The 25,843-nt window shown below is 40.6% G+C and overlaps 1 protein-coding gene across 29 annotated transcripts in view; it reads left to right on the forward strand.

Moving 5' to 3' along the window:
• Positions 1–694: 694 nt before the first annotated feature.
• The window catches only part of BBX (BBX high mobility group box domain containing), a 285,277-nt gene continuing 260,128 nt past the window's right edge, over positions 695–25,843 (forward strand). For 10 of the 29 annotated variants that reach the window (XM_089330703.1, XM_089330702.1, XM_051819091.3 and 7 more), the window contains exons 1-2: positions 695–814; positions 4,033–4,104. The gene's annotated coding sequence lies outside the window, so the exon portion shown is untranslated. Of the gene's footprint in view, positions 815–838; positions 939–1,096; positions 1,340–1,557; positions 1,882–4,032; positions 4,105–25,843 lie in introns of those variants that run through there. The other 19 variants (XM_070072051.2, XM_089330710.1, XM_051819093.3 and 16 more) reach the window with 14 other exon arrangements.

Below are 25,843 nucleotides of genomic sequence, written 5' to 3' on the forward strand. Positions count from 1 at the left end.
CACAGGTGACTGCAGCCCTCTCACCTGCTAAAAGTAGACTGGCTGTTTCAGCGCAATGTGTATCTTTGTTTCCCGTGTGTTGTCGTATGGATTTTTCTGGAGTCACCCATGAATCAGGCATGAACAACTCCAAGGCATCATAGTCCTAATAAACTTATCTTGGACTATTTTGGCCTAGGTGATAGCTAACCCATTGATCAAAGAAATCCAAGCTGATAAAAGCCTTTCTTGGAAATTGTGAGCCAGGCCAGGCTGTAAATCATAACACGATGCACGCTTCTTCCATGGGGCACCCCACAGCAGCGATTCAAAAAAAAAAAAAAAAAAAAAAACCCTCACTTCCACATCCAGTGGAGTTGTAGTTTATTACCATAACCCTCCCAAGTCAAAAGGACACCACTTTCAAGCCTTGCAACTTGGTGCAGACAGGGCTTTTGCCCTTCAGCCCTCTCCGCTGGGCCTCTCTACCTGTCCTCTCCCACTGTCTACAGGTCCCGAACATTAGAAAATAGAAAATGTGATGATCTTTGTGTGTCTCTGTAAAATGTGTGTATGTGTGCGTGTGTTTGGGTGTAACGGGCCTTCTGTTTGGCTGCGCGGCCCGTCCGTCTTGGCGCGGGCCAATGGCAGGCTGCCTTATATAAAATGAGTGTTTTCAGTCTCTCCGGGTTGCATGTACTGTATGTGGAACAGTGTACAGTGAAGCGGAGGCAGAGCGGCTCCGCGAGCTCCTCTCCACTTTCCCATAGAGGAACCCTGACTGGCCGCGGAGGGCGAGCCACACACACGCCCTCACGCCCGGCGAGCCCGCTAGGTAAGCGCCCCCCATCCCCAGCCCTGCCGGGGCGCTCTCCCCGCACTTTCTGTTTTCCTACTCACTTGCGAGCCGCCGGGCTGCAGCCCCAAGGACTCCGCGGCAGGAGCAGCGGCGGCAGCCGGTAGGGTGGACTTGAGGAAGACGGAGGGAACCCCGCGCGTCCGGAGCCGCCGCCAGCCGGCCCGCGGGCCGGGCACTTTTCCCCCTCCGCCAAAACTTTGGGTCGGGAGAGGTCGGGGGCGAGGGTCGCGGCGGCCGCGCCGGCGGGGCCCGGGGGGCGGGGGGCGCGGAGGCAGTGCCCTGCGAGCGGGAGGCTGGGGGCCGGGCTGGGGAGTAGTAGGCCAGCCGGTGCCAGGCTGCGTTTGCAACCAGCACCTCTCGGCGCACAGGCAGCGCCGCCCGAGAGGGGCACGGGAGCCGGGGCGCGGGCTGGAGCAGCCGGAGGAAAACAACAACAGAGCCCTCACGCCCGGCGGGCGGCTCGTGGCCGCCCGGGGAGCCCCAAACTTCATCGCGGCGAAAGTACGTGGAGCCCAGCCTGGGCTCGGCTGCCGGGGAGGTGGGGCCTGGGGAGCAGCGGCAGGGGAGGAAGGTACGGGGAGGCAGCCCTCGGTGGATTTATCGAACGTTTCGTGTGCGTTGGTGACCGGGAGCAGCAGCCCCAGTTGCTCGTTCATCGGGAGAGTTGGGATTTGGGTGTTCCGGCCCCGCGGCTCGGTGCCCTCTCACCCCCCACCCCTAACCAAATGCGCGGCGAGTAGAGAAAGTGCTGTTTTAGTGCCAGAGTAGCCTGGAGGAAGAATAGGGGGAGAGGGGGAAGAGGGCGAGGGAGAAGGGGAGAGGGAAAGGGGGGGAGAGGGAGGGGAGAGGGAGAGAGGGAGAGGGAGAGGGAACGGGAGGGAAGAGAGGAGGGGGAAGAGGAGGAGGGAGGCCGTGTCAGGATTTTGCTTGAATGTGGGATTATGTTGTGTCAATAAGTTTAAGGTGGAGAGAGCGAGGCTGGGGGGTGGTGGTGGTGGAGGGGAGGAGGAAGGCCTTGGCTGTTTAAAGTCTCGTTTCTGAAGGTAAGTTATGGCATTGCATGGTCGCGATGACAGAAAACTTGCAGATCCTTTATCCGGGGATGGGGTCGATGCCTCTGGAAAGAGCTCCCCAGCCCTCCTAAGCCACACTCGTGTTACGCTGTTATTTGCTGCGATCCGGGTCGCTTGTAAATTACAGAAATCAGACTCGAGGTTTCTTTTCCTCCTCCACCTCGTCTCGCTCACTCACCCTCAGAAATTTTATTATTTTTAAATTTTTTTCTTGGGGGTATTGTATGAAACTTAACGTAACTGAGACCGAACCCGAGTCGTGTAATTTACAAGGACCCTGGATCCAAGAATCTGGAACACGTTTATATGTGAATTATCCTCGATCATTTCTGCTAAATGAGGAAGGTAAAACGAAACGATGCAAAAAGCTAAGACACAACATGTACGACAGAGGGGGGGGGGGAGAGGGAGAGACAGAGAGAGAAGCTATTTTTTGCTTTCCTTTCTGTAGAAAGGAAAATAAAGCGTGCATTTCCCTTCCTTCCCGGTGTGTAGGGTCTAGTCAGTATTTTAACTGTCTGTGGACAGATTCGTCCAGGTGGATCTTGTTGAAAAGTTTCGCGAGGTGGGGTGGAGGTGGGGGGGGGGGGACGAAGGGGAAGGTGGGTGGAGGTTGTGGGGGATGGGGACGGAGCGAGCTCTGCCTCTGCTAATGGTCATTGGCCTGGGGCTTTGAAACCATTGCCTGTCCTGCTAATGACACGTCCAGTTCTCGTCTCCCTGCCGCGGACGCCGGGCTTGTCGTTCCCGGGGCTGACTGACGGGGACTGGGGTACTTTCCCCGCGCGGGGAGGGGCGTTCTTCGCCATCCCCTGGGGCTGCCCACTCGCGGCGTGGGCCCCCCCACGCGCGCGCCCCCTCCCCTGCGCGCCGCCGCCACCTCTGCTCGCGCGACTTTTGTAGCCTGCTGGCGGCCAGGGGGCGCGGGGGGTCCTCGGTGCGGACGTCCCTGCGCGGCCACCCCGCGCCCGGCCCCACGCGCGCCGCGCCGCGCGGTCCAAGCCCGGAATGGCAGCGCCGGGCCGGGCGGCGGCAGTGCCTCCCTGGGGGGCAGCGGAGGCTGAGGCAGTGGCGGCAGGATCTTCGCCGGGGCCCGCGGGAGGAGGAGGAGGAGGAGGAACGGGAGAAGGAGGAGGGGAAGGAGGAGGAAGAGGAGGAGGGCAGGGAGGCGTTTTCTGCCCGGATCGCCGCCAGTTCGAGCGGGCACGGGCACGGGGACACCCCACTCGTTGCTCCTCCGCTGTGGAAAGGTGTTTAGCAGACTTTTACGCCCGGAGTGTGGGATTTGCACTTCATTTTTTTTCTTCCCCCCTCTCCCCCAAAGCAAGATGGACTCTATTGCCTTTCTCTTTCTCGGTCTGCCTCTGCCTCTGTCTTGTCAGCCTTTAAGATCGACATTTTGTACTAAGATGCAAACTTGATGGTGACCAGCAACAAAGCCGGGGTGGGATCCCTCGTTCCCTTCCTCCCTCCTCGTTTCCCAGCTGCCCCCACCCCGACATCGCAGACCTAGTGGCCCTGCGCTTGCCACCGTGGGCTCTGGCGAATGTGTTTTTCTCCGATCGGTTCCGATCTCCAATCTCTGGATTGCTGACCCTGGCAGCGCATGTGGGGAGACCGCTGTGGCTGCCCAGGTCTTCGGGGCTGAGGGCTTGGATACCTGGACCCGCTGCCGCCGCGGTGGCACCTCCCGCTGACTCCTGGGCACCGCCAAGCTCGGGCTGCTTATTGATCGCTATGATTTGGTTACCGGTGGATTTGTCCTGGGGATGGTGATCACTTGTGCAAGTTGATGAATGATCGCGATGTGGGTTTTGCATGTACAGAATGGATCAACTTTCTGCTTTGTACATACGGGGAGTGGGAAGCAAGGGTGCTGGAGACACCCTGGAATGCCAGATGGGCTGCCCCCCAGCCTCTGCCCTTTGAATATGGGGAGCTTCTCTCCTTTTCCTGCCCTCACTGTTCTGCCTTGGAGGGGGTGGAGTCAGGGGAGGGACTGTCGGAGAGCTGGACTCCTGGTTTCAGTGTCCTTCCTTCCTAGCTGTTAACGGAGCTTGGGATACTACTGTCTTCAAGCCTTCCCATACTGATGATGTACCTTTATTGGATACTTTATAGGTCACTATCATATGACAAAGGCTTTGCCGCAGTTCGTCTTCCTCACTGTGTACTTTCAATTTGCCTTCCTGAGTAAGTATGCAAACTCTTCTTACAGGGGGCACTACAGCAATTATTGATGACATAAAGGGTCCCTATTGTTCACATAAGAAGACGCTTTCTTGAGGTTTCAGACCAGAAAGCTTGCCTCACTGAGCTGCTCCCAACAGAAGTCAATTTATACTTCTCAGAGTTCAGCTGTAGGCTATTATTATGATGTTAAGGTAGTTTAAATGTTCTTTTCAGTTTTATCTACAAGTGTGTATCACTTGAAAACTTATTTTCAAATAGGCATTTTAATTGATCATAAAATTTTATACAGAGTTGAAGGCCTAGTAAATTTGATGCTGAACAACACTGTAGGAAGATTGTCCTGTATGAGGGGAAAGAATTATTAAAAACCCAAGAAAGCATTGCATAGAAGGGCCTCTCTCTTATTATAGGGGCTGATATTTGCTGCCACTGTCCCAGACTCTCTTTCTTGAATAACTGTGACATTTGTAACAGTTACTTCTAGACTGGGGAAGGGAGGAAGGGCAATATGGTAAATTGTAGTATTTGGTGTCCAAGATTGATGCAGAACTGGTCGGAATAACCTTCAAAATATATATATTTGGAGAAATTAGGAACTCTTGAGTAGTCTGAATAGACAATAAACAGCAACTTTGACCTCTGTTGTTAAGTGTCTGTTTCAGATTTATGCCTCCCAAAGGGAGAAATCTGCAAAGTATGTGTAGGATAGAAAGTGTCTGCAAAGTTTGTTTATGAGAACTAATAGCGTAGCTGAGGGTTTATAGAGCATCTGATGGCAACACGGTGAGCTGAACCTGCAGAAAATCAACTTGAAAGTTTGCCGCTCTATTGTAAAGGAACATGTGAGGCATTCGGAGGCACTGATATTTTAAGAAAACCAGTTGTTTTAAGTTGTATGGATTGATTGTGGTGCTTTGTAATATTGCCATACTGGATTTGGAGATTATGTTTTGTGAATGAAAATGGACCTCAACTCACTTTTCCATGAAAGATAATTCAGGGACCTCGCCGTTTTGTGGTTTGCTGGGTTATCATGTTTATTAACAAAATCTTGTCTTACATTAAGAGGTGTTGAGTTTGAAGACGAGGCCTTTGTGGTAGTCGCATCAGGTAACAAAATATACTTTGATAATACTAAGGATTTAAAGGATCTGTATAATGTAAGTTCTGTGTCCCAACATTTTTTGTGGAATGTAATTATTGGCATTACTGTGATTATTAAGTGATTGGAGATATCAAAATATGTCACTTATGAGAGGCTAGTTAGAATAGTCAGAATGAAATGGTTTAATAAGGTGAATTTAGTGAATACCAAAATATGTAGATTTCAGTGTCTTTGATTTTCTTACAGCTTGTTTGCAAGAGAAGTTTTTAATTTTTGAACATATGGCAAGAGTATTCAAAATGCATTCCTGATTACTAAAGAATACTAAAGAATTACTGAAGAATGTGAGGCACCTTATTTTGGTCATTGCAGCAACCTTACTTGTTTCTCCATGGAAATATATTTAACCAATTCAGAAATTAATATGGGATCAGTAATTTCCAGAATAAAAGTGATCTTGTGAGCCATTACATTTCTTTGAGATATCAAATGATTGCCTCATTAAAGCAATATTTTTAAGAGTAGTCTTGAAGAGTAGTTTTGATAGTGTAAAACTTACAATCATGATCTTAAAAAGTCACCTTGACAATGAATTACCAGTTATGCACACCTAAACTGTTTTAGATTTGAGGCTTACCAAACAAAATAAGAATTTACAGAAATTTTTGTTTTTCTGTCATCAAGAGTTTCCAAACTTCCCATTTCATTATTCTGCATACCTCTATTAAGTTCTGAAACTGAAGCCTTAATTTGTGTTTCAAATTTAGTGTTAGCTACTGGAAAGGTGGCTCATCTGCTGTTTCCAAGTGTTATGTCTTTGAAGGCACTTGCCATGGTTTTAGAGAGAGAATCTCCATTAGAGACTTACATATTTTTAAAACTTTTCAGTTTTGAGACTTAAATAATCCATCTTGATCTTTGTATCCAAAATTTTTTAAGGGGCGGGTTTGACTGTTTCTTTGAGATAGCTCTGCCTTTAATGTACTTTGAAAAGTGTATAGATAGGGCCTTTGACCTTATATACCTAATCTTTGTGCTTAATCCTTTGGAACAGGGGGAATTTGTTTGAACACAGCTTTGAGTGAAAGCTAGGATGCATATATCAGTACAGTTGGTCTATGCTATAAGTAACTATATAATTGGTAAAGTTTTTTATATGTAGTAAAGAAAGAAGGAACAAAAGATCTGAAAATAATGTGATGTAGCTCGTGAAAATGTAATTCAGCAGCTAAAACAATAAAGCAATAATTTTCATAAAATTAAAAATAATTTCTAATTATTAGTCGTTAACCAGCATATTTAAAGTATATTTATTCCTATGTTTCACAAAGAGCATGAGTGGATGCAAACACTGTATTTTAAAGAGGATGTTGCATAAAAAAGAATCACTTTGAAATTAAAAACAATTATTTGAAAGACAGAGAAAGCAAGAGAGAGAGAGAGGAAAGAGAGAAAGAGATCTTTCAGCCACTGGTTCACTTTCAAAGAGCTTGCAACAGCTGGGGCTAGAACAGGCCAAAGCCAGGAGCTAGCTGGGAACCTGGTCTGAGTCTCCTACGTGTGTGCCAGGGACCCAGCTGCCAGCTGCAACCCAGGGTGCTCACTAGCAGGAACCTGGAATTGGGAGTAGAGCCTGAACTCAAAACCAGGCACCCTGATAAGGGATGCAGATGTCCCAAGCGACATCTTGACCATTATCCCAGACATCTTTAATAAGGTTTCACAGCTCAACCTTATTTAAAAAACAGAAAACTTTTTGAAAATAGCCGCATTACATATTTGCCCGTTTCTGCTGTAGTAAAGGAAATCCCTGAAATTATTATTAGTGTCTTACAAATATACAGAATATATTTACAATCATATTTAAATGCGCTGAAGTACTGTATTTTCGCATTTAATTTTGACATATCATGTCTGTCGTTTTGCCATCCCTGTGTTTTAAGATTTAATCTAAGAAGATGCTTTTCGTCCATCTTCTTTAGCATTTCACCACCGAGGGCACCTTTTAAAATAGGTGTGAGTGGTATCTCTCCTATGTTGTTAGTCAGATTCCCTCCTCTCTTAATGAAATGAAAACAAAGGCGGCTTCAGGAGAAACACTGCCATTTCAGCGCTGCAGTGTCAGCATGGGCCCCTGGCAAGTCAGATGCAGGCGTTGCTCAGGCGAACCTCTGAGACCACTGCTCCGAAGGTAGGAAGGACTAAGGCTAAGGCTGAATGGAGATTCCCCTGGTTTGGAGAGTCTGATTCACTCAGTGGGTTTGTACCACCTCCGGGACGGTTCTTGTATACTGTGCCAAATAGTAGATATTTCTATATTTTAGGTCATTCCTGAGAAAAGTTTTGAGTATAACTTCTTTCAGCATTCATACGTGATCATGTTATCTTTTAGAGGGGAATTTGTTGAAATGCTGGCATACTGTTGGTGATTTTAAAACATCCAGAAAAATCCTCATGTATTAAGGAAGATTTCTTTTAATATTTTTTCTTTCTAAGATAAAGATGGGGTGAAAATTGAAGTGCCAATTACATGAGGCAATACAAAAGAAGACAAACCTGTGAAGAATTCTATCTAGAAGTATAAATATTGAGAGAAGATGAAAAAATGAGGGAATGAAGGACTTAAAGGGTTAAATGTATACCATGAAGTATTGACATCCCTACCAAAATATAAATTTAATAAGTTAAAATATGTGAGTCAGTTCAAGGATCTGAGTACTAAAATGACTTCAGATGATGAGAAGGTTATATAGCATACAAAGTAAAAGTGAGAATGAATCGGATTCTATGAATTATCAGAAAAATTAAAAATATTCTAAAGTATTGAGTAAATAATTAAACCAACGATAGTATATGGTCCTCAGGTAAAAATATCTTGGAGGCCGGACCACCGCTCACTACGCTAATCCTCTGCCTGCAGCGCCGGCACCCTGGGTTCTAGTCCCAGTTGGGGTGCCGGATTCTGTCCCGGTTGCTCCTCTTCCAGTCCAGCGCTCTGCTATGGCCCAGGAGTGCAGTGGAGGATGGCCCAGGTCCTTGGGCCCTGCACCCCATGGGAGACCAGGAGGAAGTACCTGGCTCCTGGCTTCGGATTGGCGCAGCACACCGGCCGTAGCGGCCATTTGGGGGGTGAACCAACGGCAAAGGACGACCTTTCTCTCTGTCTCTCTCTCTCACTGTCTAACTCTGCCTGTCCAAAAAAAAAAAAAAAATCATGAAATAATGCAGAAGTTCTTTTAAATAGCCTGGAATAGGAGAGGAAGATGGCTCTTTCCATGTTTCCGTGTGGTTAGTTGACAGTCTGGCACATTTACTCTGGTGACTTTCTGGAATGTCCTAGAGCATCAGCTCCCAAACTCTTCCATCAAAACAAGATTCCATGTTTACACATAGGACATTTTGATTTTCCTGATTATAGACCTAGATAAATTATGCTGTGTGTGTTGTAGGTAGTTCACAGTGTGGTAAAGCTACTCCGTTTCCTATCAATAAAGCATCAGAATACAAGTGAGAATGAGATCAAAATGAAAATCTTGAGTCTACTCATAGACAATGGTAAAATTGTAAAGTGTAGTAGTTTAACTGTTCTCACTTAACTATTTGGGGCACTTGTGACTGATTTATACTTACCCTTGTGTCAAGACATGAAAGTTGAGAAGTGTTACATGTGTAATGCTTAACAAATTTCATTGCACAAAATTGGCACTTAAATAAAAAAGAGGAGCAAGCTAAGGAGAAGATGAATGGGAAATATCAATACACCAAACAAATCCCTGAAATTTCAAACAACGTGAAAACCGTAAGTTAGTGAATGCCACTTTGGGTCAAACGCAAAGAAAGTACAGAAGACTAAAGGTATCAGAGTTTACAGATAGTAATGTTTTACTTAAATGCACATTGTCTGTAACATTAAAAAAATATTTAAGTAGACACCAATCATATAATTTATTTGAATAAATGAAAATTAAGAAACTTTTGCATTTCCTGATTTTTAAGACTATAGTTGCCAGGTACATCTACCCACCTAGCTAAATTTTAATCTGCCATACTTTTTGATCTGCAGTGAATTAATAAGCCCTATTTTTTGAAGATGCCTTTGTACTTTAATGTGTAGAGGTACTAGAAATAGATTTCACAATCCTTCATCTAAATAACTGAAAAATTAAAAGCTTTTTTCCTCAAAAAGTTTAGCATCAAAACTCGTTTGGTAGTGAGACCTAACCCAAACTGTCATGGAACCATTTAAAATAGTTTTCAAGCCCACTTTGAAAGAATATTCACATATTTTGTTGTAGAAATAATAGTACTTATTTATTGGTTGATTATGAGGTATTATTTTACATCTACCTAGAAATATTACATAATATATGCTGTCTGCATGGTTTTACCTTCGTATAAAGGCATAACAATCTAAATTCTGAAGCCTGTCTTGACCTAAGGGTTTTTAATAAGGAATTCTGATCTTTCATATTCACTTCCTTAGTCCACAGTGAAATGATCTAATATTCCTACCCATTTACTTTAATGAAAATCCTTTTGCTGATTTTGATGATGGTTCATCTGAACATTTTGACTTTACCGCAAGCCGGCAAATCATAGAAAATGTCTTAATATTATATGGTAACTCAGTCAAAATGTTGAAACTCCGTGTCTCCAAATATAAGGATGGAAGGCACAGGAGTGTAAAGTCAGGTAAGCAAAATATGGTAGTCATTAATGTTTGCACTCCCTCAGTTGAGCACACACACACAGAAGCTGGTGTTCCCCTCATGTATGCCATTTTGACATTGTGATTCCCTTATTGTGGAGGTATTTATTTTATTAAACAAATACACAATAAAATTGGCATCACATGTGAAACATATACCATGATGAATATTTGAGTGATATTCAGACTACTTTCATTATGGCTTACTGTTATTAAAAATGTCATGAAGCTGTTTTATATCCTTTATTACAGCATCATTTGCACATGTGTCTTTCCATCTATCAGAAAAGTAAAAGTGGAAAATGTTTTCTGACAATTGAGATTATTCTCAGGTGAGAATGTTTAAGATTGAATTGTTTCACAGAAGTTTTAGATACTTTTATTTTCAATAATTAATTATAGAATATTAAGGTAATGACCTTTACTTTTAATTTCCTGTAAGACCATTATAGAAAAACAGGAAGTATACCATGGGATAGAATCTGTATGACACTCTAGGAATAAATAGTAGCTCTCTCTGCTTATTGTTATGGTAAGAGATTTAAATCAGTCTTCATTTGGTATAGACTGAAACTTAAGTTAATGCTGAAGATTTTATTGATACCACTTTCGTTACTCTTTGAGATGACTGTATTCATTGGTATGGGAAAGCCACAGATTAAGTAATTCAGGGGGAGTCTTATTAGCAATGCTGATTATTTTAATATTAAAAAATGCTGAGTAGTTTTGTAGATTTTGGTACACCTCTCAGAACTCATCCAAGTGTAGAGTTCTCATTGACTGCAAAGGGAATGTGGTGGAGCATAGAAGAAAATGAGAAAATAATTTTCTCTATCCAGCTGTCAAGCTTTGATTGTCTTTTGAGTCACTGAAATTACCATTTTCTTTCTTCTCTGTTTTCCCTTCCTCTCTTCCTTCTTCCTCCTCTCCTCCACTTTCCCCTCCTATCCCATCCTGTCATATTCCCCTTTCTCTGATCTGTTCCCTTCTCCTATTGTGTCCAGTAATGTGAATATTTTAGAATGGGGATGTGGAGTTGAACTTTCTTTTTACCTTTATTTGATTTTAAAGATTTGCAGTTGAGTCATTTGGTATTTGTTACTACCCATGTAATATAATTATTGATAAATGAATTTGAGGCTTTAATATTTCCCTACTTATGGGGATACTTAATAAAGTTAGTTGAAAATGGAATTAAAAGATAACTGTATTTTGGTGCAAAAAATCTTTGAAATCCATGTATAGTTCATTTTATAAAATGTGTTTTCTGTGAACTTTTTGAGGACCCCTCATATAAGTGTCAATTAAAAAGGGATTATGAAAAACTTTTATCAGGGCTATGTGAAATAATGACACCTGTTGTTTTTGTGAGATAATTGAAGTAAACTTATCCAGACACTTTTGCTTCTTAGGGTGAAAGAATGACTGCACAGTTCTCATTTATATGTAAGGCAAAGTTGAGTTTATGTGTGTGTGTTTTTAATTTGTTTATTTGAGAGGGAGAGAGAGAGAGAAAAAGAGAAGGAGGGGGGAGAGAGAGAGAGAGATCAAACATGAACGAGCAAGCTCTCATTTGCTGGCTCACTCCCCATATGACTGCAATTGCAAAGACTTTATTTGAGAGAGAGAGAGACTGAGAAAGAGAGAGCTATTATCCATGGGTTCACTCTCCAAATGTCTTCCAGGACTGGGCTGAGCTGAACCAGTGAGGTTGGAACTCAATCAGAGTCTCCCATGTGGGTGGCAGGGACTCAATTATTTGAGCCATCACTACTGCCTTGCAGAGTCTGAATTGGCAGGAAGCTGCAGTGAGGAGCCAGAGCCAGGAATCAGACCCAGGCTCTCACATAATATTGAAGCCAGGCAGAAATCTTAACTGCTATGCCCAACATCCACTCCCTGAATGTTTTTAGGATAATTTCTCAAGTGGTAGTTTATACTGGGAGAAAAGAGGAAAGATAATTTGGACTGAGAGCCTCCTTCTGTGGCATGAGTTTTATTTTTACTACTTTATTTTTCATAACTTTCAGATGAGAAGTATCCCATTGTAATGGTGAGGAAACTGAGTGTCAGGCTAAGTAACTTGCCTGTGGTTGTGCAGCCAATGATCATGCTGGCCTTGGACTGTTTGCAATGCCATACTCTCCTGGGGCTATTTCTGTATTTACCTGCCATTAAGGCCATATTCCAAGAAGTTAGAAATGAGAGTTTGGGGCAACTTTCAGTGAAGAAGTCTCCCCAATTTTTCTTTCTCCCAATTCAAAACTCAATTCAAGAGGCAGAGAAAAACAGAGAAAGGGAGAGAGGGAGAAAGTGCCAGTGCTCCTGTTTGCTGGTTTACTCCCCAAATGTCTGCAATAGCCTGGGTTCAGGCTGGATCGGGTTCTGGAGCCAGGAGTGGGAAACTGGGAATGCAATCCTGGTCTCCCACATGGGAGGCAGGAACCCAGTTACCTAAACCGTCACCATTGCCTCCCAGGATCTGCTTTGGTGTGAGGCTGAGGTCCAGAGACAGCTGGGAATAAAAGAGGGGACCTCAGTTATGGGACATAGGTGTCTTTTTTTTTAAAGATTTATTTATTTACTTGAAAGAGTTACACAGAGAGAGTAGAGGCAGAGAGAGAGAGAGAGAGAGAAAGAGAAGTCTTCCATCAGATGGTTCACTCCCCAGTTGGCTGCAATGGCTGGAGCTGCACCGATCCCGAAGCCAGGAGCCAGGAGCTTCTTCCAGGTCTCCCACGAGGGTGCAGGGGCCCAAGGACTTGGGCCATCTTCTACTGCTTTCCCAGGCCATAGCAGAGAGCGGGATCAGAAGTGGAGCAGCCAGGTCTTGAACCGGCAGCTATATGGGATGCCAGCACTGCAGTCAGGGCATTAACCTGCTGTGCCACAGCACGGGCCCCAAGGGACATAGGTGTCTTTAGCACCCAGTGAAACACCTGCTCGGTAGAACTCTGTAATTACTCTCAAGGGATTTAGGTGAGAAAGTCTCTTATTTGGGACCTGTTGTAAATTTTTATCTCTGAGGTCACTTTCAAAGGCATTTAATTTACAAACTGACATTTAGTCAACTTTCTAGTTGGTATAGCTAGTATAGGCCTCTATAACAACTTTAATTCTAATATCTATTTATTACTTTAGTATAGCAGAAGAAATCATCTGTCCTTTCTTGAAGAGTTGTTTCTCCAGCTGAATATTTGTTTGTGCTCTGCTACTTTTTAGTCGTTAATCACTGAATAGATTTTATTGGAACTATTTAACAGTATAACATGGGTAGTGTTATAGAAGTTTTCTAATATTTTCTTTGAATGGAAACTCAACATTAGTGGAAAAATTAGTAAACAACAGATTTGTGGCCTTCTCCTTGGAGTATCTGATGATCAGACATGAGTTAGATACAGAGTCAGTCAAAAGTTCAAATTCATCAGTTTTGGAAACAGTTTAGAAGGTATGTACTTTTGGTTTATTTTGCCTGAGAAACATTTCTGCTGTGAAAAGAAGATTTTTATAAGTTATACTTTTGTATACAAGTAGAAAACCATTTAGAAAATACAAAGTTAACATGTTGCATGTTGGTACTAAGAGCCCTCCCTATTCATCTGAAATTATTTTCTTTTATCTTTGCAAATTCAGCAAAGTCAGAACTTGATTTAATAGTGAAGATTAGAACTTCGGCTTTTTTTAAGGGGCTCATCTTTTCCCGTGATACATGTAGCCAGGGTATTTATTTGAGCGAAGCTGCAGCTTGGATGATGATCTTTTGAATAGTGTGTTATTCTTTTTTTTTTGACAGGCAGAGCGGACAGTGAGAGAGAGAGACAGAGAGAAAGGTCTTCCTTTTCCATCGGTTCACCCTCCAATGGCCGCTGCAGCCAGCACGCTGCGGCCGGCGCACCACGCTGATCCGATGGCAGGAGCCAGGTGCTTCTCCTGGTCTCCCATGCGGGTGCAGGGCCCAAGCACTTGGGCCATCCTCCACTGCACTCCTGGGCCATAGCAGAGAGCTGGCCTGGAAGGGGGGCAACCGGAACAGAATCCGGTGCCCCGACCGGGACTAGAACCTGGTGTGCCGGCGCCGCTAGGTGGAGGATTAGCCTATTGAGCCGCAGCGCCGGCCTCTTGCATTCTTTTAGCCACTGACACTTTACTCTCGGTGCTGAGCTTCCACTTACAGGATTTCATCCCCCCACCATAAACCACTTGCTTTCTGTTCTCAATCAAGTAGGATGGTAAAATGAATTAGTGTAAGTTTAATGGCATTTGACACTTTTCTTTCTGCTTGTTTTCATGGGTCATGTTCAAAGCACTACATTTTCTAAGTTAAATAATTTGGTCAAGTGTTGGTGAGACTCAGGCAGCAAAACCTGCTATTGGTATAATTCAGTGTTCATGAATTGAGATCCTACGGTATGTTGGTGCTGGACCTAGGCTTTAGGGATATAAAGATGAATGCCGGACAACCTTATTCTCAAAGCAAACATGTTCTACTGGCTGGAAAAGGCCAGCACATGTAAATATCTGTCATATAAGTTAATCTGTGCTAATTATTCTAATAAATACAGTGTAAAATAGTACTGAGTAAATAACAATTCCAGAATAGGAACTGGACCTTGAAACATGAAGAGAGTTTATTGCTGTAGCAACATGATTGCCCTAATTGCTATTAAGATGTAAAGCTAATCTGGCCCAGGCTCTAGAGTGAATTTTAAAAATCAGGTTCTAACCCTAATTTTGCTTTTTGTTTAAATACTAGTGTTACTAGTACATCCTTTTGGCTTCTGGTGTATTTAAAAAGTCTTTGATTTCTTTTTGATAAGGCTTTCACTTAAATGTTCAGTTAAATGTTTTAGACTTCCTTTTTATTTATTGCTATTAATGTCACAATCTGTAATGACAACATGATTGAAATAAAGGGAAGTGTTTGACTATCTAACATCTCAAAGAGGGTTCATACATGCCAAATAATGTTAAAAGCATACTTAATATGAATTAGAGACACAAGGATTGAAACATATGTCAGTAAAAATATTATGAACTACTGTAACTAATGCTTAGTTTTACTTAGATTATACTAATTAGGAGTACATTGATAAGATTTCTAGTCCAAGTATTACTAAAACATAGGATTCTAAACAGGGAAAAGTAGGAGAGATTATAGGTGGTGATTATTGTCAGTGGTTCTATCAAGCAGTTTTTAGGTTTTTCTGGGATTTTTTTCAACCTGTTCTTACAGTTGCTGTCCCTCTTGTGGATTAGTAACTTGTGGCCTGTAGGACACCCATGAGTTTACCACTTTTCTTTTATGCGTAGTGAACTGGAACTGGTCTTTTAATCATGGTTTTTGTGTTTGTTACGACTCACAATTTATGCATTTTCACCCAGTTTGTATTTGTGGCCCTCCTTCTGCTGGTCACTTCTGGATACCAGCCCAGTTTAAATTAAAACTTTGTTTCTAAAATATTGCACTCGGTGTTCCAGATGGGAACCTTGGGTACTTTAATAACAACCAAATATATTCATAAGTGAAATCATAAGGAAGAAGCTGATGTGGGAAAATATTTCTTCATATGCTTTCAACATCAGTAATGACCCTGATGTTTATGTTAAAGCAGCAAAGAGGAACAGAGACAGACAGAATTATAACTCTGAGTCTTTCTCCTGTGGTCTGTGTTGGGGCTTTTTGGCATTGTGGGAATACAGCCATTCAGATCTCATTATTTACCAAGCATCGTGGTAATAATGAACTTGCTAGTTTTATCTGTGGACATGTGTCCTCATCTCATTTGGCACCATACAGGCTTAGGCCCAGAGAATTTGTTTAGAGTTGTGGTAAGACAAGGGTTTTTTTTTTATGTTAATAGTTTTCCACATTCAGTCTGTATGAATAATGCCAATCTGAACACACATTCTGTGAGCAGAGTCACATATGTGTAGATCTGGTCTTGCACACACAGCGATGAGTTTATCATGTAAGAAACTGACAGTGAATCAGCTGTTGCTTCTGTTTCTTTACATTTTTTTTTAACGTGACCTTATGTGTCAGTTCTGATACATATTCAAATACAGCTAGATGGCTTTTAAGTCTAAAATATACATGTTAACAATTAGAATGACCTGTACTTCTCTTCATTTATAAGATGTGCTCCTAAAAGTTTTGACTTGGTTTCTCAAAAAGTAACTATTTTTATTGACATTATCAATTAAGAATATTTCATATTTATTTCTAATTTGCCTTCAATTACCAGTGGCTGCTGTTTTGAGAGATTGAAGTTTTACCATCACCAGGTCCCTGTATTAAGTCATCAATGGTCTGTTAAGTATACATGAGGGAGTTGAGTAAAGGAATACAGTATCAGTCATTTTGTGAAGGGAACAGACTTTGGTAAATCAAATAATTGTTCTTTGTCATATCCATTTGGTAATTCTGTGTTCCATATATTGAATTGTCTCTCTTTATGCAACATGTACTTATTGAGTACCCATAATGTATAAAATTGGATTAGGAATTCAGGGGCTTGCAGAATAAATAGACAATGAGTCTGATTTCAGGTTGTTTCTAGTATAATAATGACATACACAAAATGTGAAATAGGAAGTAAAGATTCCATAATATTCATGAGATAATGTGGATGATGAGTATAGGGCAGTAGGAGTTAAACAGGAATGGGAAATTGGGATCCACTAGGATTTTGAACTTTGGTTATATAACTAGAAAATGTCTAAGCATCCTTGTAGAATGCTTGTTTAATTTATTGGATAGAAATTGAATGTTTTGGGGAGCCATGCTAACCCTCACTGTGCCAATCAAATGTGTTACCATCTAAGCCGAATAGGATCTAGACTTTTAAAATACTGTTCTTTCTGGTAAAGCGAATCAAGGATGTATCCTTATTTATAAATTCTATGTGCTTCGCTATAAATGTGTATATAACAAAATATTAACAGATTAGAAAATATGAAAGATGACATAATTTGAAAATACACAAAAATTGTGTTATTTACCTCATTATTCCAAGTAGATTGTCTCTCATGTTTTAGAATTTGACAACTCTACTTTGTAGAGTACTGGTCAAAATTGGGCAGTGTTATACTGAGTTTAGGGAAACTCCATGAGATCAGGGACTTTGTTTAGTTCACTGTCTTACTCCCAATACCTAGAACGTAGTAGGAGCTCAATAGATACCATTAAATGAATATGCACAGTTAGGATGGTTGGAAAGGGTAAGGACAGAGCCTAGCTCAGCATGAGAGTTGTGGTAAGAATTCAACTATTGAGTGCCTAACAAGTATCTAGCACATAGAAGGGATGGAGTAAATTTTAGTTGTTTGTGAAGGGTTATGGAAAGTGTGTAGCTAGCATGAGGTATTGGCAGGAACCACAGATCGAGGCATGAAAAGCTAAGTTCTAAGAGGTCCCCCAAAGCTGTACAGTATATGACTAGACTAGCTATAGGGTGGAAGAAAGATACAGCTGGTGAAGGTCAGAGTGTTAATAAAAGCATCTCTGAGAAATGTCTTTGGTGACCTTAGATCTTAAAGCAAAAACTGTGAGCATCTTAAGCAGTGAGATCTGGATTTTACTCATCTTTGTACTTGCAGTATAGGAGGTGCCTGATATAATTTTTGTTGAATCAAATTGATCTGTTTTTCCTACGTACTGAATATAGGAGGCCTTGAGCCCACAGGAGTGGATCAGTGTTGAGATTAGAGGCCTGTAAATGAATCCTGCCTGGAATGAAGCAAAGCCAGTGGTTCTGGGATTACATCATTCAGATAGGTTTTTAAATCCTGGCAATATTGCTGGTATACAGGTGCTCCGGTGATCCAAACTGCCAGATCACATTTTTTATTTATTTAAAGGTCATGATTAACACATTTGTACTGACATATTATTAATCAAGAATATGGAGTATATGAGTAAATTATTCTATGAATGCTGTTTGTTATCTTTTTCCTTCTCCCATCACTAAAGCCAGGATATGTTGTGAATCATTGTAACCTATACCTTTGGAATTAGGACTGAACTTATTTATAAATAAAGAAGGTAGTTTACATATTCTCTTTTTTGAGTTTTTTGTTCAGACTTCCTTTTTAATGATGGTAAAATTCTAAGTTTGTGGTCATAGCATAACCCTATCACACATTTTCTTGAGTGTCCTCTGAACTGGGGACAAGAAATATTTCCTCCCTGGGAAGAGGCTCTGACACCAGTTCACTTTCAGAGCTGACCCTGTGAAGGCATCCTTCTTTTGCTCTGCCACACTGGCACCCTTTTCCCCCTCTAGAGTTCAGTTTCATTTAGGACATGTTTACTTAAAGCACTTTCACATCTGCACAAGTAGTAAATTACTACACTCTAATTTGCATTTCCACGTTTTGTGGTAAATGTAGTCCTTTGTGCTTGCAAAGATAGTCTAACTGCTCAAGTTTCCCAATGTTGTATAAAAATTTAATTTTTTAAAGCACCCTCCTGCAGCTTTGGCAGGATCTCCAAATAAAGGCTTGAAGAATTAAGACTTCTTAGTTCTCATCCTGTTAGTCATTAAGTCGTGAAACCTTTATTGCAAGGCTGTCATTCTTAAAGGGACAGTAGTAATAGTATCTTACTCTTGTTATTGCAACTTAAAGCGTTTACATTGTGATTTCACTAATGCTATCTCATTTGTGCTTTATAATCATGTCGTGTGCTAGACTGTAGTGTGTCATTATTCCCATTTTACAATTGAAGAAACAGGCTCAAAGTTGTTAAGTTGCTTGACCCAGGTCACTGAGTTTGTAGTGGCTCCCCCGAGACCAGAACTTAGCTATTCTGGCTGCTCCTGTGGAGTGCTGTCCACTTACAGTACAGAATTTATCTTTTTTGAGTGAAGATTTTTTTTCTTCTTTTTACTTATTTTCAACCTGATAAATTATTATAAATACACCAAAAGCCGTGACATAGAAAATATGATTAATTGCTTGTGTGCTATGGGCTACAGAATACCAGTGAAACAGGCCTTAAATTTCTGGTTTACTTACCTTTTGCTGTATTTAAATAAATGTTCTAAGATCATATAGAAAGACTGTTCAATTGACTTAGCATTATTTTAAAAAGATCTATTTTTTATTTATTTGAAAGACAGAATGACAGAGAAGAAGGAAAGAGATTTCCATCCACAGGTTCATTTTGCAAGTGGCCACAATGGCTGGGGCTGGGATAGGTTGAGGCCAGGAGCCTGGAACTCCCTCTGGGTGCAGAACTCCAAGGACCTGGGCCATCCTCCTATGCCTTCTCAGACACATTAGTAGGGATCTGGATTGGAAGAGGAACATTTGAGAATCCAAGGGTAGCTTTGATTTGGGATGGTGGCATAGGTTAACCTGCTGTACCACCAAGCTGACCCAGACTTTAACTTTTTTTTTTTTTTTAACAGCTTGTGATGGAAAACTCAATGCATAGAGATTACACACTGACAAAGAATGAGATTTAGAGTATATATTGGGATTCTTAAATGAGATTTGGTTTACATTATTAAGGCTGGTTTTTCTCTCCCATGTGAGATATTTCTGAAATTACAGTGAAATTTTTTTTGGAAACTAGGATTTGATATCTAGTATCTGAGCTAGTCACATTTCTGAAACACATTAACATTATAATTTGTCGTCAAGTAGTGTTTTCAAAGAAATGAAGGTAAGTGCTAAAGCTTTTCTCTTTAAATTTAAAATGCATTTTAATTTGGCATGGTGTAGAAAGGGAGGTTATACAGGCCAGTGGGAGAAGCCAATACAGCACCTCTGCCAACCGTAAAAGAGAAGATGTTTCTATGTAAAAGTTATTTTAGTATCCATTATTCAATTAATATTTTTCATAGTGAAGAAATTTTATTTGTATAGTTCTTATCTCAAAGTTCCTCAAGAGTAAATGTATCTAGTAATTATTTTCCTGTAAGAGAAGGCCAAAAGATTGATTAGAACTCCAGAACCTTTTTTATTGAAAATATTTAACCCTTGACACAGCAGCAATTTTTTAAGATGTTTATTTCCTTAGTTTCCTCTTATACAAACTTAATTTTTCTAATCTTATTTGAGTATTTATTCCAGCTTCTGCACATGCTGTGGATTGAGTATCTAGAAAAGAGAGTTGATAATAAGCTGCAGTTTGAAAAAAACCAGAGCGTGTGTTTATTGAAGAGGACTTGTGAAGATGAAAGTGGTCAGAAACTATGAACTCTCTCTTTTTTAGTTTGGCTTGTTATTTAAAGTGGAGTATGAAAATAAAAGTCGTGAGGATAATTAGGTTGAGTTCCTCCCTAACCCTCAGTGATGCAGATGAGGAGTCCAAGTGGTCTCAATTTTCTTTCCACCTCACAATAACCCTGCGAGTAGGAATTACTGTCTCCATTTTAGATGAGGGAACTGAGTCTCAGGCTTGGCCACCTGCCCAAGGTCGTTCTTCTGGTGAACAGTGGTGCTGGCATTCCATTCCAGCTCACTCTGTCTGCGGAGGGCATGCTCTTAACCACCCACTCCCTGGTCCTGCCTCCTGTGCTTCTCCATGAGGCATTCCTATGCTCCGTGGTGCATAGACTGGTGCATAGACTGGACTCCTGCTGAATTGTAACATCTAGGGCTTAAAGCATGGTTTTCCAGCCCAGGGAAAGTGGCCTTTTCTCTGTTTATATTCTTATATTGGTAAGCAGATTACCACTTACAAATACAACTGCTCCTCAGTAACTTATTTCCAGAACCATGGTAAACTTCTATAGTTAAAAAAGTTAGTATTATATAGACATGAAATGTTTGTGATTTTTATAAAAAAATTACGCTGCAGTAGAAAAAAGAAAATAGCTTTGGACTCAGATAACTTAAATCCAAAGAGAGTAACAGAACTGTAGGTCTAATAGGAATCTTGCAGATGATATTAAAATGCATCATTCTAAATATGAAGAAAGTAAGGCTTGAATTAAGGAGCTGGAACACTGGCCATTTGAGTGGCAGAGGTGGAACCAAGGTGTAAGAGTTGTAGTTTGGTGTTTTGCTATAGAAGTTTTCTTTTCTTTGAAATGATGTAGAAAACATTTTTTTTAGCCAATTGATGGCACCATCTTCAGGAATAAAAAAATTAAAGAACTAAAATGTAATTTGTTTTTAGAATGAAACTATTATTATGCATATTAACTTTGAAATTATTATCTTATTAGTTGATTTCTAATTTTTTAATGGTATAACATGATTTTGATGGTTTATAGATAAATGCCCCCAGACTTGTGTCCTGTGAAAACAGGGCAAGAATTTGTAAAACAATAACACATTGTTAAATGGCATGCCAGTTTATCAAATGCCCCAAGTTTATTACAGTTTGATCCCAGAAAAATCCATTCCAGCTTTGCAGTAGTTCATCCTGATCATAAGCAAAAGTTTCTTTAAAAATTATTCCAGGGCTGTTAGATTGTGTTCTATCTATGAAAGTATAAACTGCTCATAGATGTTGATCAGGAAAAAAGAAGTTTTTAAAACTGTAACAGATTTAGTTGTGAGTGATTTAATTGATTTGTGTACTAGAATATCTCATGGTATCCTTATTCAAAAAACTACCATAGTAAAATAGAGTGACCACCTTACTTTGTCATTCTGGCTGAATCCACTCAAATGTACATAGACCAAGCATTAGTGAATGAAGACCCCAGATGGTATTTTTTTTAAGGTTGATATTTTATATTTCATTTGGGAGAAAATAACTTCTGGTATGTAGTTCAGGGAGGAAGCCTGTTACATCTTGTAAGACTTCCGTTCCTGGGACTTCAGCTGGAGAATGGCCATCAACAAGCTCCAAGCTGCCAGAGAATAAGAGGTAGGTAGTCTAGGTAGCTGCTCCCCAACTCTGTGTAAATTAGAAAAAGGATAGATCTTTCTTGAAATCCTTTATTTCTGAATGTTGGACAGTTATCATTATAGATTGGTTTTGTTAGAACAAGGCACTTTATTGCCTTCTGGCAGGGAATTGTCATCATAAATACACAGATCTGTGTTCTCTGATGTGAATAGCGCCCCCTAAGGTTGTGCATGGTGCAACTTGCACAGATATATGCAGAGACCCTCCAGGCAGGTATATCCTAGGATATCATGTCTTTTGACAGCCATCACATCTAGTAATTTATAAATGTAGTTCTTGAATATAAAATGCTAGTTATTTATGAAGCCCTTATTTTTAAATTTTTAAAGTAAATTTAAAATTTGTAAAGTTAAAGAGTAGATAATGGAGGCATGTCTTTATCTCTGTAATATACTGACAAAAACCTCTACATCTTATTACATATTTCTTGGCCCAACCAATTTAATATATTTTCAAAGTTAGTCTGTCTTTTGGAGTCTGATTAAAGGAGAAAAGTTTCCGACCTTTGTAAAGGAACTTTTCTTTGTTAGATGGGTGCAGTAATAGAATGCAAAATGACTTTAAGCATCTGCCTCTTTTATCCATCATTAAAAGTTAATTGTCACATCATATAAGTGTAACTTGATGGGATTTTCAACACACCAAAAATTGGCAGCCTGTGATGAGAAAGGTATGTGCTATGAGGACTTAAGAGAATGAAAGGAATCATGAACTTTTTCTAAATCTTAAGTGGCAGCTAAGTGGAAATAAAAGCTTTTAATTTTTGTGGGAGAATGGTGATAGTAAGTCAGCACCTTATGTTTAGTTGGATGCAGAAGGTTTCAGAATGCAGCTTGTTGGACTCTAGGGTGGGTGGTTAGGCAATATGTACAGGTTTAGTTCTCTACATATTTGCAAAGATAGTTAATGCCACCTTTATCTTTGTGTTGGTCCATGGAGTTATTTTCTTAAGAGCAATGATTACCTTTCTGACTCTTTTTTAAGGAGTGGCAATTGGTGGGGTATTCCACAAGAAATCCATTGTCCTTTTTGTGGCTTGGGGAGTCCCATGTGCTCCTGCCCTTGACTTTGGGCCTTGCCTGGTAGATAATGATGACACATTAAGTAGTTGGAAGCACAGTTACTGTGCCTGGCTTTCATTCAGTTCAGTGACATGTTTGAAAACACAGGGCTCCAAAGATTTTGAAATGGTGCTTTTTTTTTTTTTAACCAGTCTTTCTTACCCTTTGGTTATAAGGGCAGCAAAATGGTGGTTTATAAAAAAGGCCAGTGCTTGTTGACAGTGGTGCAAAGTTGCAAATTTTTTCTAGTAGGAATATTATACATGAAACCTCAAGGTAATCTTACTTTTATTTAGGTCCCCTGGCTAATGAGCAGTTTTCTGACATTGTAATACCTAACCTGTCCCAAGCTTTCCTGCTGGCTTCCCTGCTCACAGTGGACTGACGAGATAATGGTAGTTTGTTTGAGTCAGCATTTTTCTTTGCTTTCTGAAGATCAGCTCTAAGACCTGGGAGCCACTGACTGTCCATATTTTGATTCCTTAACTTATCAGACTTTGCTTCTTTAGTTAGTCATTCCTGCCCATAAATTATTAGTTGTTTTGAATATTTTTATTAATGCCACAACTTTAGGAAATGTTAGTGTGGGTAATGTAAAAAGTACAGTTTTTAAAAGGTCATTATCAGCCCATTGGTCATTTGCGGCCTTTTGACTATGCAAAACCCAAATTGTTTCAATTGCATTGTACACAGGAACACATGATTAAACAAGTCATTATCAAGCGGCTTTATCAAGTGGCAGATCTTTTTAAGGACACATCTTACCTTACAAGACACAGAAATGGTTCTGTAAGAAACTTGTCTTGGAAACATTTATCCTCTGTTGAATTGTTACTACTTTTTTTTTTTTTTTTTTAGTTAATGGAAAGTGTTGTGACTTTTGAGTCAAATGATAATTTTAAAATTACTTTTATCAAAACCCACAGTAATTTTGATTAATGTGGTTAATCCATAGGTTAACCAAAGGAAGTTTTTGTTAAATGCTTTAATATATGAGTTAGTTGATCTTGATGTTTGGGACCTAAAAAAACTATTTTATTTTGTTAGAAATTTGGTAGTTATTTTACCTGAGAATAGTATGGTTCCTTTATCCCCCCACTACTGCTATATATTCAGAAGAAAAAGTAATTACATTGTGTGGGGAGCAGCTCGGACTAGACTGTTACTGGAATTAAGACTTATTCTATGCATCTGCTCTCCCACAATATGGCGCTGGGAGAGAAGTAAACAGCTTCCGCGCAGCTGCCTCCAGTTCAACCAATTAACTGTAGGACTTGCTCCTGATTGGAGGAGAGCAGCGTACTCGGCGTGTGGGCAGCCGAGTTGGGATTGGCGGAGGAGGACTATAAAGGAGGAGAGAGACGGCATGCACCAGGAACATCTAAGGGGAACATCTAGCTGAAGGAACACCTGTGCAGCCCCCGAGAAGAGCCGGCCGGCGGTGTGCCGCTCCCCTGCAGAAGTGGGGAATGCGGCCAGGGGGAACTGCCCTTCCACGGAGGTGGAAGGGATAGTAGCCAACCCGGGAAGAACCAGCAGCAAACCCGGGGAGGGCCGAGCAGACGAAAGAACAGCGCAGGGTCCTGTGTCGTTCCTCCACGAAGAGGGGGAGCGACACATTGATTTGCTGAGTAACTTCTTTCCCAAGCAGTTTCTGTTATAGTCTATTAACATAACTGCTCTACTAGTTTATTTATTTTGACCTATGAGTAATGAGTATTTTAGGTAAACTTTATAATGCTCAAGTCAGTTTGAAAGACTAATCAATGCTTATTTCTTTGCTTTAAAAGTGTATGAGGTATTCAAATAACAATTATCCAAACAAATTGTTTTATTAGATAGTACTAGAAAAGTATTTATCAAGACAACATGAAATAAAATTCAAACATTCTCAGATGTTTTTGTTTGTGAGATTTAGCCTTGAATCATAGCTATAATCGGAAGGAAGGCATAGATTATAGTTATATTATAGAACTTTAATAAAAAATGGAAAGGATTTGTGATGCTTCTACTTTCTTTAGTAAAGTAATGGTAGCGTGACCATTTATTAAACTCCTGTTCAGTAAATGAAATTGTTGTACCTTATCTTATTTGTATAGATGATGATTGTGCCTTGTTTGATTTGGTAATACCTAGTTCAAACCTAGTTCAGTGAGTATTCATGGATGAATGAAATATAAATTTGAATTTAGAGTTTGGTGGATTCTTTTGACATATAATTTTAAGATATAATCAAACATCTCTCAGATTCCAATGAAACCCCATTTGGTTTTCTTTTTGTTTTATGTTCGTCCTATCCTGCAAGAAATGAATGAAATATGACTTTAAGTATTTATTTATCATCTGTTGTATACCAGGCACTCTTCTGTACTTTGAAATATCTCACTTTAGTTACAAGATATTTAAAAATTGTATGTATTTATTTGAGAGAGAGGTATCTTCTGTGTTCATTTGGTATTCCAGATGCCTGTAACAATTGTGGAAGGGAACTTGGTCCAGATCTCCTAAGTAGCTGAGACCCCAGTCACTTGAACTATTACCTGCTGCCTCCCAGGATGCACATTAGCAGGAAGCTAGAATTGGAGCAGAGTTGGGATTCCAACCTAGGCACTCTGATAACAGGACATGGGTGTCCCAACTGGTGTCTTAATTGCTACGATAGATGTTCACCTCTAGTTAAAGCTCAACAAATATTGGTGGTAGACATAATTTATCCAGATCCTCTTCCCTTTCCCCTCTCCTCTCCTCTTTTTATTGTTTTCTATTACAAATCTTGAAACTGATGCTCCAGGAAAATGAATAAAGTTCTTAGAATCACACAGGAGGAGCTAGCATTTAAACTGAAAGCCACTTCCCCTTCTCCTGTCCTCCCTTGTCTAGATACTCTTACCTGGACTCTCTAATTTCTGATTCCTGGGACAGGTGTGTGTTTTCCACATCTGCTTGGTTTCTTTCTCATGATTTAAAGTAGAGTTCTGGGCCCAGCTAGTTAA

The sequence above is a fragment of the Oryctolagus cuniculus genome, chromosome 4 (assembly GCF_051225735.1).
Source record: "Oryctolagus cuniculus isolate XC-2025 breed Fujian yellow rabbit chromosome 4, ASM5122573v1, whole genome shotgun sequence".
NCBI classification, from domain to species: domain Eukaryota; kingdom Metazoa; phylum Chordata; class Mammalia; order Lagomorpha; family Leporidae; genus Oryctolagus; species Oryctolagus cuniculus.